The 14,285-nt window shown below is 48.6% G+C and overlaps 1 non-coding gene across 1 annotated transcript; it reads right to left on the bottom strand.

Annotated features, from left to right (window-relative positions):
- Positions 1-461: 461 nt before the first annotated feature.
- TRNAR-CCU (transfer RNA arginine (anticodon CCU)) lies at positions 462-534 on the bottom strand. The gene has a single exon. It is a non-coding gene; the product is annotated as a tRNA-Arg (tRNA).
- Positions 535-14,285: the final 13,751 nt, after the last annotated feature.

The raw sequence follows: 14,285 nt of genomic DNA, 5'->3' as shown, positions 1-14,285 counted from the left end.
AGCATTATAAATTGCCGTGATACAAAAAATGCATCACACACAATTACAAATAATATACAGTGCTCTATCATAACTCCATATGACCATTTGGGTCTCAGAGAATGCTTTTGTTGATTTTCTCTAAACGCTTATATCTGTAGCCAACCTATGGTTGCAACTGACAAATAAGCGTGGTTCTGACATGAATGTTGGTTGTGAGTGAGACATGTGAAACAGCAAAGATGTATATTGCATGCATTGCCAGAACTTTACTCGGACATTAATGACATGAGCAATTTCTGTGCTAAATAGGATAATGGTTTCCAAATACTGGAAGAAAATTACCTAAATTTTTGTGTTATTTACAATGCGGTGGCAACTGACATGATACAATTTTCAAGGTAAAACTACATTATTTTTTTTAATTTATTTTTTTATTTATTTGGCTGCACTGTGTCTTAGTTGCTGCATATGGGATCTAGTTCCCTGACCAGGGATTGAACCTGGGGCCCCTGCATCAGGAGCTCAGAGTCTTAACCACTGGACCACCAAGGAAATCCCTAAACTACATTATTAACATTGTCTCCATGACTTAAGTCTAGAGCCTAGACTGGAAGCAATAAACAAAACCAAGTTAACTCCTGATTTGTGGCTTTTTGCTGATTTCCATGATGTAAATATTCCCACCAGAGCCCATTTCAAGCAACCAACACATCTCTGAACATGGGGTCAGAAAGAGATGAACAATGAGTAGCAGCTTAATGTTTAAAAATAACTGCATTAAGCAATCAGCTCTCAAGATTCCTAAAAATTGAACCATCAGCTGTTAGGAGCCAGCATGAGCTAACTCCAGCACATCGATGTTTGCGTGCATTGTTTTTCAGAATGCAGAGCAAGCCGGCCCTCAGATCTGACTGCAGTGTTGGGATTGTTGAAGCTAAGGGGGCTAAGTGCTTCACCTGAAGTTACTCAAGGGGTTCAAGACATAGATTTTAAAACTTTTTCTATGAATTCAGCAGCTATAAATGAAGTGCCTGCTCCATGCCAGATTCCTGTTGAGACAGGTCACCCCAGGATGGACAAAATCGTCCCAGCCCTGCGTCTCAGAGTGTGAGGTCCCAGCTGGTCACGTCTCCTGCTGCTGCTGCTGCTGCTAAGTCACTTCAGTCGTGTCCGACTCTGTGCGACCCCATAGACAGCAGCCCACCAGGCTCCCCCATCCCTGGGATTTTCCAGGCAAGAGTACTGGAGTGGGGTGCCATTCCCTTCTCCGGGTCACGTCCCCTAGGCTTTGCTAAATCCCTCTCCCGGCTCAGCTCATCTTGTCCACTCAAGGCCCAGGGCAAGTGAAGCAGAACAGGACCCCACGGTCCTCGCCCCCACCCCACCACGTCCTCTGCCTACCTTTTGTCTGTGGAAAGTTTTAGTCGAGTAAGTTTATTCTGAGAAGTGAGAAATGTGAAAACAAAGGAGAGTAAATTATAATAATGTAGTCATTAAGCTTAGTCAAGGATCTTGAGTTCTTTCTCAAGGGCTGCAGATAACATTCTGAGCCATATCCTGTGAGCTGTCTTACAGATACTAGAACACAAGGCGGAGAGGTTAACTAGGTGAAGATCAGACTGCACCCAGGACGTGAGCCACCACAGTTCCAAGAGCTGGCCTCAGAGAAATGGGACAAATGGACCCTGGAAGTGAAGATTAACTGGACCTAAAGCAAGCAGGATGACGCCGATCAGACCCCCGAAGACGAGTTTGAAGATGACTGTCAGAGCTGACCGTGCTGTGACGGCGTGTAGCCCCCTCCCCACTTCTGTCCATAAAAGCTCTTGCCCCACTGCTTGCGTGGTGGCAGGGGGTGGGGCGGGGAGCTGGCCTTTGGAAAGATGTCCTCCCCCCGCCCCCACCAGTTGCTGACATCTAAAATAAACTTTCTTTCCACCAGCCTGGCCTGTTTATTGGCTTTTGAGCGGCGAGCTGGGTCCCACACCCCTTTCAGTAACAGAGGCGAACCCCGTTGTGCGGAGGAGCCTGCCTGGCCCACCCCTCTCCTTCGGGTCCCATTCATCTCTCCTCCCGCTACTCCACCTCTGCCGCCTTGACCCTGGGACAAGCCTTCGTGACCCCCCATCCAGACTCCTTCCTGCTCCCTCTTCTCCCGGACAGTTCTCTACGCAGCAGCCAGGGTGATTTTTTAAAATAAAAATCCCTGTTTTTATATCACTGCTCAAGTTAAAATCCTCTAATGGCAGTCAGCCATGACAGTGAGAGGCGTCACCTCCAGACCCAGCCCTTGGGCTCTGTTGCTCACCAGCTGGGTACCTTGAGGCAGGATTCAGCGGCAGCTCTGTATGTTTCCCCACTTGCATCAAGAGGATCACAGAGCGCCCGCTGGAGAGGTTCGACGTGCGTCACCATCCTTCCCACTAGGTAAGCATGGTATTAGCTCCTGACCACTCCTCCAGCCTCAGCTCTCACACCTCTTTATGCTGAATGATAAATAATGATAAATGACTGCTCTGTGTGTGTTCCAGAGCCCCCGTGCCTCTCTGCGAGCCGCTCACCACACTGACCTTGTCTAAGCTTGTCTCACTGCCTGACACGCCTTCCCCATCAGCCCAGCGTCACCTCTCAGCTCATCCTGCAGAGCCCTTTCGAGACCATAGTTGCAGCACAGCCTTCCCTTGTCCCAGTCTAGATCAAGTCTCCTGCTGTGTTCCTTCAGAGCACACATCACGTTCTCCTCACATGTGGATTAGGATGAATATGTAACAGTTCATGTCCTGTCTACACTGCGGACTCCTTGAGAATGGCCAGTGCCTTGTAAAGTACCTGGAACAGGGTGGGTACTCACTGTGTGTAAAATCTCTGTAATAAACAGGGCTTTTTTAAGAGACCACTAATCCTAAGCAGTGTCTCATTCAGCAGCATTCCAGTATAAACTGGGAAGTTTGACCACAAGCCTCGATGTGCCTAGAGGTAGCATTTGGTGTCAACCCTTTCACCCTACTACTCTCCGTTTCCCCACCCAGCCAGGAGCCCTGCTCAGCCGCACCAAGTGCTCATCCTGACAGCAAAAGAACAAGGATAATGTCAAGACTTTTCCAAAGCATTTGCCCTTAGCTGTTGTTGTTAGCTGTTGAGCAAGCTTGACTTCCCAAGACCATTCCTAAAGCTTTCAGAGGGTAAGTAGTCACTGAGCATCTACCAGATACAGGACATCACTGCAGCTGCTTCACACACCCACCTTGACTCTATTCTGACACAGAAGACTGAACTAGACAAGGGGTCAGCTTTCCCAAAGGAAATCCTGAAAGCCATGAACCTTCAGCTTACTAACATCAAACAATTCTTCCCTTGTAGGTACAACATACTTTGTCTGTTTTAAGTCCTCATGAGAGAAAAATATTAAAGTTAAACGTTATATCAGGAATTTGCTTTAATATGTCCCCAAAGCAAAAATGGTAGAGGAATCAGATGACACGGAACTGAAGCTGGTCGCGAGACGGTAGATAATGTGGACAGGGAGTGAGCACGGGAATTCAGTAGACTAGACTCTTTCTGGGTATGTGTGAAAATTTCCATAAAGTGTTTAAATAGTCTCAGAACATATAAAGTCAACTGATAGAACTACTGGGATTCATTGACAAGTGCACCATTGTGATGGGAGCATACAACACAGTTCCTTTCGTTATAGATGGATCTAAGGCTCAAAGCTTCCTTTGTGGCTCAGATGGTAAAGCGTCTGTCTGCAATGTGGGAGACCTGGGTTCTCTCCCTGGGTTGGGAAGATCCCCTGGAGAAGGAAATGGCAACCCACTCCAGTACTCTTGCCTGGAAAATCCCATGGACGGAGGAGCCTGGTAGGTTGCAGTCCATGGGGTCGCAAAGAGTTGGACAGGGCTGGATGACTTCACTTCACTTCAAGGCTCAAAAGCCTAATTTCATGGATATAAATAAAACTTGGCACCCAACAACTAGAGCATCACAAAACCTTTTGAGACAAGAGTAGAACATTTATAAAAATTGATCATGTAGGAGACCATAGAGCAAGCATCAACAAAGTTCAAGTAATCTATACCAAATAGACTATATTTTTGGAAAACAATGCATTTAATGTGTAAATCAATGAAAAGACAAAATTGTCTCAATATTTTACAATTTGAGATGCATTCTAAATAACCCAGAGATCAAAGAAAAACTGATAATGTCTTGGTCTTAGAGAAGATGATTTTGTCACACTAGAAGTGAGCTGCTGGCTATCAATGTTGACAGGAAAAGTTTTCTGTAAACTAGTTAGTGCCTTTACAGTTCTCTATGATATGAAGAGATCCCAGCCAATCACTGAAGGGTTTGGGACAGTAGTTTAAAGTATTATACATATTATAAGAAAAGTTTTTTTTAAATGTTTACAGTGATTATCAGCGATGGATGGATGGATGATTTTCATTCTCTTGCCTAAACTTATATATGTTATTTACATTTCTATAATGAGAAAGCATGGATATCAGTGCTTTTGGGGAGAGGAAATATGTAAATGATCCAAGGTAGTTAACCCATTAATGAGCATTCACTGTGGGCCAGGCATTGTACTAAGTGCTCTACATAATCCTACCCACTAACTCATGACTGCAAAGGGGCCAAAACTTAGGGAGTGTTCAGCACAAGCTCATTGTTTAAAAGTGGTGGTGTCACTCATCCTTCTTGTTAGCATCTGTGCTCTTAGCCACAATTGAATGAATATGTTTGCCCTCTTGCAGTTTCATAAGAGCATCAGAATAAGATAATGGCCCTTTTGACAAGTGAAAGTGTACAAGGCATAAATTGAGAACATTCAATAAACATGTATTAAGTACCTATTTGAACTGCACACCCATGTAACTGTTGTTAGTGTTACTCAGTCCTGTGTCTCTGTGACCCCGTGGACTGTAACCCCTCCCAGGCTCCTTTGTCCATGGAATTCTCCAGGTAAGAATACTGGAGTTGGTTGCCATTCCCTTCTCCAGGGGATCTTCGCAACCCAAGGATCGAGCCCGGGTTGCCTGCATTGCAGGCAGATTCTTTACTGTCTGAGCCACCAGGCAAGCCCATTAACATTGTCAGTGCTGTGTGTGTATTACCACTCAGTCATGTCCTCCTCTTTGCAACCCCATGGACTGTAGCCTACCATGCTCCTCTGTCCATGGGATTCTCCAGGCAAGAATACTGGAGTGGGTTGCCATTTCCTTCTTCAGGGCATCTTCCCAACCCAGGGATTGAACCTGCATCTCCTGCATTGACAGGCAGATACTTTGCCCTCTGAGCCACCAGGGAAGCCCCAGCATTGTTAGTAAGACATGGCTAAAATGAAGGTACTAAGCATTCATTACTGTTGCTAAAACTCCACACGCCCCCCCTCAAAGCTCCACTAAAACGACAGTAAAGGGATTTAAAAAAACAAATCATACACCCTCAAGAACAGGGCAAATGGGAGAGCAGATGATAATAACAAAATTTTGCAAATCATAAAGCAAGTGAGCAGATATGCAAAGCCTAGATGCTTTGCCTGTAGTGAGGAAAGCTAAAAAACAACCCAGTCTGCACCATAAATTCCTCAAGCATTTTGGGAACTAGCAGCAAAGTCACTTTCTTTAGAAGTTAGAGTGAAGATGGGGCAAAAATCACGGTGATCACTACAGACCACTAGAATGCCTGCAAGTAAAAACCTCAAGGGGACTCCCCTGGCAGTCCAGTGGTTAAGAATCTGCACTTCCAGTACAGAGTCACGGGTTCAATCCCTGATGGGGGAACTAAGATTACATATGCCACACTACTAATAAATAAATACATAAAAATCTTGATGAAACCAAGAGTAGTAAGGATATGGCACAACTGGAATTCTTGTACATTGTTGGTGGGGAGTAAAATTTCACAATCACTTTGGAAAACCGTTTGACTATATCTACTAAAGCCAAATATATGCCTAATCTATAACCCAGTGATTTCATTAGGTATAAACCCTAGTAAAATGAGTGCTTATGCCCTTCCCAAAAAATACACAAGAACGTTCATAATCAGAATAACAAAAAACTGACAAGAGGAGAATGGATAAATTGTGCTATATATACACACAGTGGCATGCTATATAGCAAAAACAAAGAAACCTAAGCCACAAAACTCTGCTGCCTGGCTGGGTCTATACTGCTCCACAAAGAAAGTGCTGTCCTGAGACTTCTAGGCACTGGCTTTTAAAAGGCCTGTCAGCTTATGCGATCTCTTCCGGAGAACCTACCACCATGCTCTGAGGGAGCCCAAGCAGCTTCATGGAGAGGCCTTTCTGAGAGAGGCTGTTCACCAGCAGCTCAGCTGTGTTCCCAGCATCAAAGCACCAGCAGTGTGAGTGAGCCATCCTGGAACTGGATCCTCCAACTGGAGAATATGTGCTACCATTAAAGACAGAGGCATGGGACCCAAAAATAGAGGGAGGGAATTTCCCGGTTGATGGTGAAGAGATGGCGTAGACGACAGCTCTGCACAAGGCATAAGGCAGCCAGTTCACAGCTGGTAGTAATTACAGTGTACTGTGTGGCTCAGATGTGTGATGTTCACAGAGTTGTTATATATGTACCAGCGCCTGTGTACATGTGACATTTTATCTAGCATTTCCAGCTCTTTGTGATGAAAGAGGTAACGTAGCACCTTAGTTACCCCCACGGTGCTGGAGCCAGGAGACTTACATTGTCCTTTAGGGGCTGCAGCAGTTAGTTCAAAGTGGAGGAGAGTGTAGGCTGGAGAAACTAGAGGAGGGGTCCTGGAGAAATTTTAAGTGTTCTGGGGGTATCTCCGAGATTAATTAATATTTCCTTTAATGATAAGCTTTCTGTAGCCAGTCGTAAAATAATTGAAATATGGCATATGCTGGTCTCATAATCTTTATCACAATACAGACTGTGTGTGTCTTTCTGCACAGTATTTTAGGTGTATCAAGTTAGTTCTGAGCTCCATTCTTTGTCCTCTTGAAATGGTTATATGCCATGCTTACGTTGTTGAGGTATGGCTAAAACCTAACTGCACAGTGCAGGGCATTCAGAAGTTATGGGAATACTTGCAAAACCCGAGGGGACAGCTTGGCTAGCAGACAAACAAGGTGTTCCCAAATGTAAGGGGAGGCAGGAAATAAAACAGTATGATAAAAGTAAAGAGTAAGAAGAGTGGGTGAAATTAGAGCACAATAAAGTAGCAGGAAATACAGGAATTCTGAGAATATCTAAACATGAGTGATCATTAGACTCACCAGAGCCTTGAAAAAATATAGGTTCCTGAGAACCACATTTTATAATTTAGATTCAATAGTATTGAGTTGGGCCCCAAAATGTATATTTATAAAAGGCTTCTCCCCCGCTTGCACAATCAACCTCACATGGAAACCTGTCCTGAATTAAGCTGGAAGCACACTGGCATCATCTGGAACAACTGTTTCTCCACTTGTTATATGGAAAATTCACAAAAGGAGATGACACTGTCTTTGGATAAGTAGTCCCATGGAGGGTGTGTTGATATGTGAGTTTTATTTTACACAGTAGTGTGAAGCTTTGCAGAGGATGAGAAAAACGCCTTTGCAGAGACTTGATTTTTTATTTTATTTTATTTTTGTGGCTATAGAACGTGTGGTAAGAGGCATCTCAATTGGCCACGTTTCTTCATCATTAAAAAATATTATGACATAACCGTGATGGGTTTCGTTTAAAATGTTTAAAAAAAAAATGATTTTACATCAGGTCAAGTGGAACCCAGGAAACGGGGGTGGGGGATGGGGCGGGAAAAGGCTTTTCGGGAGCTGTCCGTGGTGCTGAACTGATACCCGGCTCCAGCCTTTGACCTTCAGCAAGGGGGCTCTGGGTCCCGTCCCCAAGCCCCAGTTTCCTTTCAGTTTTCACCTCCAGCGTATTCCCTTTACCCACACGAGCAGCAGCCAGGGGGCTCTTTCTATTTTCGTCCTGGGTGGCAGATGATCTTGTGTTGGACTCCCCCACCCCCACCTCCGTCCGCTCCCTCTCCTCCTCCCTGGGCGGCGGCCGATGGGCGCGGCACCCTCTGCTCCTTAGGCCCCCCTCGGCGGGGCGGGGCGGCGGGGCGGGGACCCCCATCCCCATCCTCCCTGGGGCCGGCTCCCCAGGCCGTAGCGCTGGCGCCCTGAGCGCGCCGGCCCCACCTTGCTGCGCGCCCCCTCCCCACCTCCCCCGCCACCTGCTTCTCCTGTTCCTCGGTCCCGCCCAGCTGGCCACCCCCGCCCCCGGTCCCCGGAGCTGGGAAGAGCGAGGGGGCGAAGGAAGCGATACAAAGGGCGGAGCGGCTGGGAGGAGGGGACGCCGGGGCTCGCGCGGACGGCGGCGGCGCCGGGCGCGGGCGGGCGGGCGGCGCGGGCATGGACGCCGAGTACCCTGCCTTCGAGCCCCCGCTCTGCAGCGAGCTCAAGCACCTGTGCAAGCGGCTCCAGGAAGCGTACCGCGAGCTCAAGGAGGACCTCACGCCTTTCCGAGATGACCGCTACTACCGGTAGGGGCGCGCGGGCCGCGCGGAGGGGCGGAGGCGGAGGACCCGGCCGTGGGGCAGCCCCGCCCCGCTGACCCCTGTCCCGGGGCCGAGCTGAGCTCCGGGGCCCGGCGGGGACCCGCCCTCTCCTCCCCCGCCCCACCCCGCTCCGGGAAGGAGCGTCAGGCCGGCGGGGTGGGCTGCGGCGTTCGCGTGCTGGGGGGTCAAGGGCAGCTCCAGGGAGCTGAAGTGGAGATCTTTTTTCCCGTTCTTGAAGCCGAGACCCTCAAGTCCTGAGAAACGGACCCAGGGGGCTTTGGTGCCCGCCGAGTTCCTCCCTCTCCCCCGCCCTTCCTGTCCCCCATCCCCACCCCCACCCCTCCGCCCTCCGCGGCCTTCGCTCAGGCCTTGCCCAGACCTGGTCTGCATGACATTTCTCGCCCTCAAGCGGGGAGGGCCTTGGCCTCTCCGAGGAGCTCAGGCCCCAGGGGCTTTGGTGGAAACCCCGAGGCCAGGCTGCTGCGGACGGTTGGGGGCAGAGGGCCTCAGGGCTGGGCGGCACCAAGGGGAAGATGCAGGGGGAAGCGGTGCTCAGCACCCCAGGGAGCGGTGGGTTTGGGCTGGTCTTTGTTCCTCTCCGTCTCCCTTCGTCTCCCTCTCCCCTAGCCGGCTTGACAGCTGTGAGCACCGGCAGTCTCTTGCCTTCCAGGCAGGGGACCCGCAGCTTTCTCCCTGCGCTTTGCCTTTATCCACTTACGGTGGCTGCACTTACCTGGTGTGTTGCTCTCGAAATGAAAGGATCCTTCAGGGGTCTGGAGACTGGAGCCTAGACTGATTTTGTTATTAACCTATCTCCCTGACCCTGAGAAACTTAATTGCTAAATCTGCACCTCAAGCTTTCTCGTCTGTAAAATGGGAAGCTTGAACCAAAAGTCTTGTTTCAGGTGAGCGTTCTAGTGACAATTCACTGACTGTGCTTGAGGATGGCAGGTATGTTGCACAGCTCTCTTTGAAGCGGTGGTACTCATTTCTGTACAGTCCACTCTGGCTAAAGGTCATATGTGTGTGTTCACAGGTACTCTGGAGAACAGGTATCACATTCATCATCAGATTTTTTTCAAAAGCCTAATGGTTTCCCCTGGGGCTAACTGGCACTATACTGCTGACTAATATATTTGTCATAAAATGACTGAGTAGAAAAGCCCATTTAAAAAAAATGTAATCTCAGGATGATATGGTGTAGCCTTTAGATGAACCTCACAATCTAGGAGATCTGACCGTATGGGTCCCTGATGTCATGGAGCTTATAGGTAATTAACAAGTGTTTGCAGGCTTCAGTGAGTGCTAGGAAGATAATAAACCAGGTGGCATGATAGAGTGATGGGGAGCTACTCAGAGAAGGTGGTCAAGGAAGGCCTTTTGAGAAGGTGATGTTCAAGAAGGGAAGAATGAGTTCTGCCCACTAGACAATAATCTGGGGAGGAAGGTTCCAGAGGAGGAATAGTAAGTGCAAAGCCCCTGAAGCCATAATAACATGATATGTTCAAGGAACAGACCAACATGTTTGGAGCAAAATAAGTCAGAGTGGTACTCATGGCCCAGTCATAGTACCCTGAAGGCAAGACTATGGAATATGGGATTTTTTAGAATTCCAGAGTGACACCATCAGAGGATTTAAGTGACATGAGGAGTTTGGTTGCCTGTCCTGTACAAGACAGGAATCTTTGCTCCCAGAGTAACTCCACTGATTGATTTGGATCTTGAAGACCATGAATTCACTCTAGATGGAAGGAGACACTGATGAATTCTGCCCCCTCACCCTGGCCTGAGAAGACATTTACTGCTGAATCTTTATAATCTTGTGTGTTGGCAGATCAGTTAGGCTGAATCACAAAGGCTGTTTTCTAGTGAGGAGATGTTTAGGTCACTGACCTGACTTCCCCTGCTCCATTGAATTCTTATATCTATGAATTACACCTTTACAAAACTAGGTGAAATATTCTTGGGTTTCTAAGTTGGGAAGCTGGTAGTTACAGCTCCTGTGTCTGTCTAGCTGGAAGATGAACTTGCTACTATAATTTTTGCTCCTGTTCTTCTCACCATCTTCGTTTCCTCATTAGAGATTTATGACTAAAAATCACCAGTCTATTTTTCCCTGGAGGACCAGGGATTCGCCTCATGTAGACGACAGTCTCCCCATAACAGAGCGTAGAAAGGAGAGAGCTTGCTAACGCTGTTTTCAGAAGATAGTTGGCCCCTGCGTTAGGTGGCATGGCTGTTTGCATCTTAGCTATGTAATGTGGTATCACTGTAAAAGAGCAGCCGCATCATCCAAGGACTCACAGCCATTTTCACAAAATGAGCGATGACAGCTATACTAGGAAAGGGGGCGCCGCATAGCGTGGGTGAAAAAAACAGGAAGCTGGGCGTCTGAAATCCTAATGCTTTGCTAATTCCCCTGGCCTTTGGGGAATGATTGAGTTTCACTGGTGATTGGTTTTCACATTAGGAAAATGAAGCAGGGATGTTGTGAGATTCAAGTGCTTTATGAAGCTAACACTAAAGATACTTTCCAGTACAGATACCAGAAAAACCAAAGCAACCAGCCTAAATGATAAGGTAAAAGACTGACTTGTTGACTAGCTTAGTGATGTCTACCAAGTCCTTTCTTTTTTTACATGGTAGCAATTGACTGTACTTGGCCACTAATAACCCTTTGGGCTGTTGCTTCTCATTCATATTCATGGGGAGAACTGGCTGGCTTTCTATAGCTCTCTAAAAGAGGAGGAATAACTGAAGCCCACAGCAAAAGTCACAGGATCTCTCCTATACCCCCACCAAATGGTACCAATGAAAACAGACATGTGTTAACAAGGACATGGAATTTTCCTGCACTACAGATAGGGGCTAAATTGGTACAATCACCGTAGAAAATAGTTTGAGGTGTATACTAACATTGCACATACACATACCTTTTGGCCCAGTGTCTCCTCAGGTATGTGCCCTATAGACGTGCATATACATGTCTGTCGATGAACACACTAAAATGTTCACAGCGGCACAATTTGTAATACTCCTGAACAGGAAGGCAGCCAAATACTCACAACAGTAGAACAGATAAATTTGGCTTGTTCCATACTAGAATGGGCATCCCAGGTTATGCTAGTGGTAAAGAATCTGCCTGCCAATTCAGGAGACGCAAGAGATGCAGGTTTGATCCCTAGGTCGAGAAGATCCCCTGGAGTAGAAAATGGCAACCCACTCCAGTACTCTTGCCTGGAGAATCCCATGGAGAGAGGAGGTTGGCGGGCTACAGTCCGTGAAGTGACTTAGCATGCACAGATGACATGCACTTTCTGTGTGTGTGTTATGCTTCATTAGAAAGCTTTAAAGAACACCAGCTCCTGTGTCTCATTGACTAGATCGGAGCCACTTGTCCTTTCTTGAACACAGGCTGGCAAGGGGATGGCATCAGACTTTAGCAAGTGTGAGGGCCCCCAGAAGCTGAAGTGGAGCCCATTCCCCAAGACTTAGCTCTTTAAGGGACTCCTCCCTTCTGTTAGGAAGAAGACGTGGAGAATGGATGTAGGGTAGGCAGTCAGCTATGTCCATGGCATCAAGGGTAAAGGTTAAAGACACATGAAAGACAATAGACATGACCCTTTGGAGCTCGACTCTCAGAGAATTTGTTGTTGGCCATTTGGCTGGTCCATCCTTTGTTTCTCAGGTTATTACTTTACCTGTGTAAAATACAGGGGCCATCAAGTTGGGCTTGAGTTTTCTTGGCCAGTGAAGTGGCCATCCTCACCCAGGAGGCTTCTGGAAGCAACATTTATTTCATCACCTCGGTGGATTCTTCAGCACTCTGGGGCCGGCCCTCAGTCCTGCTGGCTTATTTTCACCAGCACATTGAGAAGAACCACGCTGAGTGAAGCCTTCACATTGACCAAACTCTGGTCTACTGTGCAGAATCAGAACACCATTATTTAATTGACCAGTGCAGACCCTTGAGAACATAGGCAGTGGTGGGCATAGAGTCAGTGCTGGGGAACCTAGTCAGATCAGGGCTGCTTAGAGCTGGAATCACCTGGGGGAGCTTTTGAAGATGCCGAGGCCCAGGCCCCACCCTCAAGGATTCTGATTTAATCGTCCTGGGCTGATCCTCAGCCAGGATACAGAAGCCACGTGTGTGAGGGCAAGGCTGACGAGCATCAAGCTGAGCAAGCCTGGAGCACGCACCTCCTTGGTGGGACGGACATGCCAGCTGGCCAGAAGTATTGGGGTGTTAGCCGAGGCTCCCCCTCCCCTACTCAGAGCTCAGGGCCACTGTCACCTCTGCTGATTCTGCCTTCACCATGCTCCCAGGCTGACTCACCTTCCTTTTTGGATTGAAACATCTGGTCAGGTTGCAGTCAGGTTTAAAGGTCTGAGCACAATTTTTTTTTTTCCACCTAAGGCAAACCTGCCTAGCTTTATGCTGTCCCTTGGGTCCTGATGTGAATATTCATATTTCAGTGCCTGACTTTCTCTGTGTTTTCAGCTTACCCGAGGCCACTCTTGACTATTGAGCACTGACATCTCTGTCTTTTGTTTCTTTTTTGATGGGAGGAAATGATAAGCGTCCCTGATGAGATGTGTGTTAGAACCAGCTTCTCCAGCGCCATCATTTCAAAGGTAGAAAGATCATTTCATGAAGCTTACACACGTGAGAGCTTAGAATTGGGTACAAATCTGGCTCCGCGGGGGGAGGCTGGCGCTGTTGTTGTCTCTTTGGGACAAGATACAGGTGTCAGATGGGCTGTGGCCCACAGACCTGAGCAGATGCATGTGTGAGGGGCCAGCAGTGATGCCAGAGTAGATCAGCTACCCCTGGGTGCCCCCCCTCACCGCTGTCTTGGTGCAACACCCCCAGGGAGCATCCCTCCCGCACGGCTCCTCCCCCATGACCCCTCCCCCACGCTCTCCTCTCCCTGCTCTGGGATCCCCCTGTTCTCAGGTCTGCCCTCCCCCCGACTCTAGCTCCCTCCTCTGCCTGGCTCCTTTGGGAGCAACCGCTGTCCTCTCCAGCATACGCTGGTCTGCCCCACCCCCCACCCGTCCTGGGGTTCTATAAATGGGTTACAGGTGGTCCCAGCAAGCTGGCTCCCATGTGGTTTGCTTCTTCACTTATTTCACAGAAGGCCCCTGACTCCCTCCTACTGGCACTCAACTCAAACGCTCACAGTTTAAATACAGCCCAAAGAAGCACCGCCTCCCCAGGTGGCTCGGGGGGTAAAGCACCCGCCTGCCAACGCAGGAGACGTAAGAGATGCGGGTTCGATCCCCAGGTCGGGAAGATGCCCTGGAGGAGGGCATGGCAACCCACTCCAGTATTCTTGCCTGGAGGATCCCATGGACAGAGGAGCCTGGGGTTACGGTCAGACACGTCGGATGCGACTCAGCACACACACACAAATAAGCATACTTTTAGCCTCTCAGAGTCCTTGCTTTGCACACCTATGAAACTGCACCCACTGAGATAGCATCGCTGTGACAGACCCCCATGACTGTAAAGTCATGGTCCCTCTTGGGAGCCACCCCCTTGGGGTCTGTGAGCTACACCACGGGACATACAGCCCCCCCCTCCTTTGGGAGTTCCCTGCCCTCTCCCCCTGCTGGGTAGTGGTCCTGACTGTTGTCTCAGGTGGGGAGGGAGGGTGGGGGGAATCCTCCTGCAGCCTGTCCACGCGGCACCCAGCAAAGCCTGCTGTGCAACACTGCCACCTCGTGGTCCTGCCTCTTCCTCCATCAGCCTC

The sequence above is a fragment of the Muntiacus reevesi genome, chromosome 3 (genome assembly GCF_963930625.1).
Source record: "Muntiacus reevesi chromosome 3, mMunRee1.1, whole genome shotgun sequence".
Taxonomy (NCBI): Eukaryota; Metazoa; Chordata; class Mammalia; order Artiodactyla; family Cervidae; genus Muntiacus; species Muntiacus reevesi.
The sequence above is the reverse complement of the archived record's forward strand: the minus strand, read 5'-3'. Positions and strand labels throughout refer to the sequence as shown.